The sequence below is a fragment of the Apteryx mantelli genome, chromosome 4 (assembly GCF_036417845.1).
Source record: "Apteryx mantelli isolate bAptMan1 chromosome 4, bAptMan1.hap1, whole genome shotgun sequence".
Lineage (NCBI taxonomy): Eukaryota > Metazoa > Chordata > Aves > Apterygiformes > Apterygidae > Apteryx > Apteryx mantelli.
The window spans coordinates 64021259-64027258 of NC_089981.1; positions in this window are offsets into that span (position 1 = coordinate 64021259).

Consider the following 6000-nt stretch of genomic DNA (forward strand, 5'->3'; position numbering starts at 1 on the left):
ATCTTCAATATCTGAGACTCTTTTTTTCTATATACAGAAATGTCTGATACTTTTCAACACTATTAATCTCCTATCCCCATGATTATCTCCTTCACAATGAGTCCCACAGGCTAACTTCACAGTGCGAAAAATGTGTTTCCGTTCACTGGTTTTCAGCAAGGTTTTTTTTGGAACAACCCTTTACTCCAGGCAGATATTCACGAGTGTAGCTCTACCTTTTCTAAACTCTATCATTCTTTATCACTCCAGCATAGGTCCTCAGATTTGTCTCCTCCATAAGTTACACAGTCCTATCATTTCAATATCATACAGTTGTCTTTTCCCCCTTCTCTGTCATGCCTCTCTGAATCCTCTCTGCTACTGCTCCATCCTTTGCAGAGATAATGCAGAAAACACCCTGGAGAGAGGGCACTGTTGATTTAAATCTCTTTTTTTAAACACAGCCTCACACATTTTATATCCCTTTTAACCACTACTTCATTATGATCACCGGTTTTACTGAGCTGATTTACTGACTGTCTGTTATGAAAACTTTGATACGTTCTGCTGCCTCCCGCAAGATCTGCAGTAACAAAGGTAGCCTTCCCCCTGCCTGGCAATGCCCAGCGCCAAGGGTAATCATGCCTGGTAATGCCCAACACCAGTCCCTTGTTCGAGGGGCGTTTAAGCCTTCCTGCCACGGGGCTGCTCTGAATTGCTTCAGCCAGCTCTACTCTTGACGAACCAAGTATTTTTTTGTGTTGACTGCCAACATTCGTTGCTCTCCTGCCCTGGCTCCCCTCCCGACCATTAGGATTTCGTTTTCCTAACAGTCTCTTGTGAGGGACTTTTTACAAGGCTATTCAAAGCGTATCAACTATTTCGCTGACCCTCGGGAAGTGTAATGGCTTAGCAGGTTTTCCAAAAAGCCTGCCAGATTTCCCATCCTGCTCTGGTCAGCTAGCTGTTTCCTCGTCATGGCAGATTTACCTGAGACCAGAACACAGGTGGGATGGCTGCAGGTCTCAGGATCACCCCCTCGGCTGCACTCTGCTTCTCCAGTCCTTCAGCTGCTTTCAATAAAGCCATACAGTAAAAGCAATGTATTTATATATTTCATCCCTTCTTAAGGCTTTCCACATGGCTAGAGCACAAGACAGCTGATCCCAGGGCCTCATTTTTTGATGTAGCACTTTGTTAATGACAAACACCTTTTTTGGCACTTTGCTCTTTCACAGTTCCTCATCTCATCTGTGTTCAAAAGCAAGGGCAGGGAGCTTACCAGCTCCCTACCCTGAAGCTCTCTAGCCCCAGAAACCAAGACAATAGACTCTTCATAAACACAAGAGATTGAGAGCTGGCAATAAGCCCTAGACTTGACTAAGGCTTTCAGCACCAGCTTTTTTCAGGTAACCTGAGCTGCTGCCTCCCCACAGAAATGTGGAGAGTGGGAGCAGAGCTGCTGGTCCCAGGCCATCCCGCTGCCCTCGCGAGAGGCTCCGGAGGCCTCTCCACTGCGGGTGGCCTCGGCTTCCCCCTGCCACCTCCCCCAGCACCCAGGGTGCAGGAAACCCCCAGCTGGAGGGCTGCAGGGGCGCGTAAGACTTCAGCAGGGCAGTGAAGGTGAGGGCTTCCCAGCAGTGCCCTGTCAGTGCGCATGGTAACACCTGGCAGATCAGGAGCCAGACAGAGCCTGCCAAAATGTGCCGCCCCAGGAGGTCCTGCCCCATGCAAGCTGCTCCCACTGACAGAGCCCTTCCTCTGCTGAATCAGCAGTTGTGTGCTCTGATCCATACTCTCACTACCAACCTTAACCAGTGCTATCTTTCAAAATACTAAAAAGAAGCCTAGGCTCTTCTTAACTGAAGGAAGAGACCAAGGAACAAAATGAAGCTACTCAGAAAAGTCAAGCATGTCCTCTCCAAAAGGGGATCCATCCCATACAGGCTCCCCAGTTGCTTCTCAGCAGGAGTCATGCACCAGGCAGCCTGCCACTCCCAAGCACTGCAAACCCTCCCCACCGAGAGCTCCTAGATCCCCTCTGTTTACAGCAAAAGCTCCCAGGACCCGAGCTGCCTCATGTTTCTCTGCCCCAGCAGGATGTGGCACTCACCTGGGCTCGCCTGGGTGTGGAGGACGTGGCGCCCCACAGGCACCACATCCTGGGCACTGCAGGGTGGGCTAAGGGATATGGGATGCCCCGGCGCCAGCCTAGCGTCACTTCCCTCTGCGCTCGGGTCCTTTAAAGAGGGAGTGGGGAGGTCGGAGGCAGCCAACCAGCTGGAAACAACTTCTGAATATGCAGATGGCAGTCCAGGAGGTCAGATTCAGTGCCGGGGTCCAGACACCTTCCCCGCTGCTCTTGCACACACTCTGCCATCTCCCGGGTTTGTAGACACCAGAGCGGCTTCTTGGATCAGGCAGATGAGCTCTGGTGTCAGAGCTGGCAGAGGCAGAGGCAGGTAGGCAGGGGTGCCAGGTGCTGAGCTGGCCCTCAGACCTGGGCCACAGCAGGACACCATGGGCATGGGCCTGCAGAGCTGCATGGCATGGTGGACGCATGTCTCTTTCCAGCCAAGGTTGCTCAGCCCCTCGGTTCCCCACATCTGCTGTTATGCTTCCCCGCTCCAAAGCAGGGCAACGCTCGCTGTTGGGCTGCGCCATGCTCCCCCAGGTGATGCCTTCCCTGCTCCTGCTGTTACTATGCTCTGCAAACACTGCAGATACCCCAGCTGCACTGGGGCAATGTGGAGGCCACTCAGCCTTCACTAAAGGTGCCCAGGCATTTCTAATGCCCCCAGGTACAGGGACATGGATGCATTTTGGCTGGCCAGCACCTGTGGTCTGTGATGTGGGCAACAGTCGGAAAACAGAACAATGTAGGAAAATTAGCAAAATTTAGTATCTTACTTATTGCATAGTAATTTATAAACATTCTACAGCCATGAGAGCTGGCAGCTCTCTCAGCTGCTAAATTCACGTCCTGACTTCAGCCGTGGGAATAATCTGTCTGCCCCAGGGGCATGTTTACAACATGTTGCATGTTGGAGAGGTGGGGTGAGTGGAATCTCCCTGGAGCAAGACAAAATCTAGCTGCTCATGCCATTTCTAATTCTTTGTCTAATTTGCCTCTACATACTTAATAAACATAGTGATGTTTGTTTTATTCATTTGGTAGGCAGGAGGCTGGGCTTAAAAGCAGTTGACATCTGGCGGTCTTGTTCAAGGATATTAGCCCTCAAAAGACAGATCACAGAGAAATTCCTGGCAGAAAGCCTTTCTGGCTCAGTTGCCTTTTTTTAAAGCAGTCAGCACATCTTCAAAGCCTCAGAGACTACCTCCTATTGATTTTTCCTCAACCTTTTTTTTTTTTAAATCATTCCAAGGATATTCGTTACAAATTTACATTAGAAGACTATTTTGAAGGTCACGGTATAACATTCAAATATTAAGCAATGGCTAAATTAAGGATGCATGCATAATCTCAGCTTGGCTCCTTGAGAGATGCCTGGTTGCCAGACAGCCTTTTATGACTATCCCAGGCTAATTCTCAGGTTCTGCAATAGGTTCTTTGGGTTTTCTTTCAGCAACAGTTCCCCATCTGGAACTAGGCAGAAAGCAGAAAGTAGCTCAGGGATTCTCAAACCTTTCAGCATGTGGACCACACCTGACAAATGGGGCTTTCTTGTGGACTTGTTTCCCTGTTTGCAGTTGTGAGATGACCTCCCTGCCCATTTCTAATCATGTAATATCCCACTTACTGATGCTTATAGCAATATCATCAAGATCAACAAGCCTGACCATGGGAATTTTCAAGGTAAGCAGAAAGACCACCAACATAGCCTTCCTGCAGCAATCTAACTTACAGTTAGAGTCAAGGAAGAGCATATGAAACCACACCCTTTGGTAATATGTAGGTCCATTTAAATACCAGGAATCAGTTAGACAACACAGCTGAATTATCAAATGCCTTGCACTTGTCAAAAGGGGGTGGTCCTTTCAAAGGCATCTTAAAGCATATCAACTTAACTGTAATGTGAAACCGCACCCTAAGTCAGCATGGCTGCTTGTGATGAGGGCAGTGCAGCATTTCATAGGACAGTGCCACATAAAGGTACTGGCAACTAAGGCACAAGGCATAACCGAACCAGATACCTCTCACTTGGCTCAACATGAAGGTGTGAAAGATATTTTGGGCCTGATTCTTTAGGAAGTCTCTATGGCAATTTTGTATATTGAATGCAACAGGGGAATGATTTATTGTAGCAGCCTCTGCAGGTGGAAACATATATAGTTTTCAAGGGCTGATACTAGGCTGATACTTTTCTTAATCAATGAGCTGGACTGCACCCTTGTCAAATTTGTGGATGACACCAAACTGGGGGAGGCAGTTAATAAGCTACCATTTGGAGGGATCTTGGCAGCCTGGAGCAATGAGCCAACAGGATCCTCTCAAAGCCTAAGAAAGAAACTGCAAAGACCTGGGTCAGAATAACCCCATCCACAGTGCAGGCTGGGGACCAGCTGGCTTGGGAGCAGTTCTGCAGCAAAGGACCTGGGGTCCCTGGGGGACAACAATTTTAACATAGGACAGCAGTGTGCCTTCACAGCAATGATTGCTAATAGCATGCTCAGTTGCAGCAGAAGTGTAACCAGCTGGTTGAAGGAAGTGATTATTCCCTCTATTCGGCACTTGTGAGACCACATCTGGACCATGGTGACCAGTTTGGGGACCCCAGTACAAGAGATACTAACACATTGGAAGAGCCCAGCAAAGGGTCAATAAACAGTTAGCGGCTGGGGCACCTGATATAGGAAAGGAAGCTTGAGGAAGCAGGGTTTGTTATCCAGGAGAAAAGGCTGCCAAGGGAGGCTGTTACTGGTATCTTCAGCTACCTAACATGTACTTATGGAGGAGACAGAGTCAGACTTTTCTCCAAAGCACACAGCAAAAAGACAAGGGACAGTGTTAACAAGCCACAGCAAAGGAAACTCTGACTGGATGTAAAGTTGGGTTTTTTTTCTTCTTTTTTTCACAATGAGATTCATCAAGCCCCAGACAAGGGGCCCTGGAAAGTCGGGTAATCTCCATCTGTAGAGATTTCCAAAACTCAGCTTGCTGAGGTTGTGAGCAGCCTGCTCTAACTCTGAAGGTGGCCCTGCTCTGAGCAGTAGTTGGACTACAGCTCACTAGAGGCCCTGTCCCACCATGCTCACCCTGTGTTCCTGTCCTGTCACCACAGGCTGGAGCTCAATGGGCCACGGCAAGAGCTGATCTCTGTTCCAGTGTCCAAACCAGTGGTCACAAGTTCTGGCCACAGTCTCCAGTCTAGCTCTGCGCATGACCCAGAGCTGTGACTTCCTGTTTCCTCATCTGTAGAACAAAAGTAATATTTGAGACGTTTGAAGCCTAAATGCAAGCACTCCCTTTCAGCCCTCTCAGAGATCTCCTCCAAGCATGCGTCATCTCCTAGCTTTCCCTGCAAACAGCTTATAGGCACGAAACTCACAGACCCTCCTGCACCGGCACCCCCAGGGCCACCCCACTGCTGCCACCACCCTTGTGAGCACCCCACCATGGCTGGGATGCCACCAAGGTGTCCTCCGCATGAAGGATGAGCGCTAATGAGCGCCAATGGCTAATTAACTAGTTCAGGAAGCACTGTGGGTCACCATTCCCAGGGCTTTTGGGGGCAGAGACCCACGGCAGGGACGCTGCCACCCTGGACAAGCTGCAGGGGCCCCTCCGCATCCCCATCCCCAGGCCTGCCCTGCCCCTTGGCCCCATCCCTCGTCCAGCCCGATGGCCCCATCCCTAGGTCGGTCTGGTGGCCCAGTCCTGCCCCACAGCCTGTCCTCACGCCTGTTCCTGCCCCACAGGCTGCCCCCTCGCCGGTCCCAGGCCCCGTCCCTGCCCAGGGCCCGTCCCAGCCCTGTCCCGCCCCCCCCCCCCCCGCGATGGTGCGGCCCCTCTGGCGCTGCCCCCCCCGTTCCGGAGCGGTTGGTCCGTCCTTGCGCACT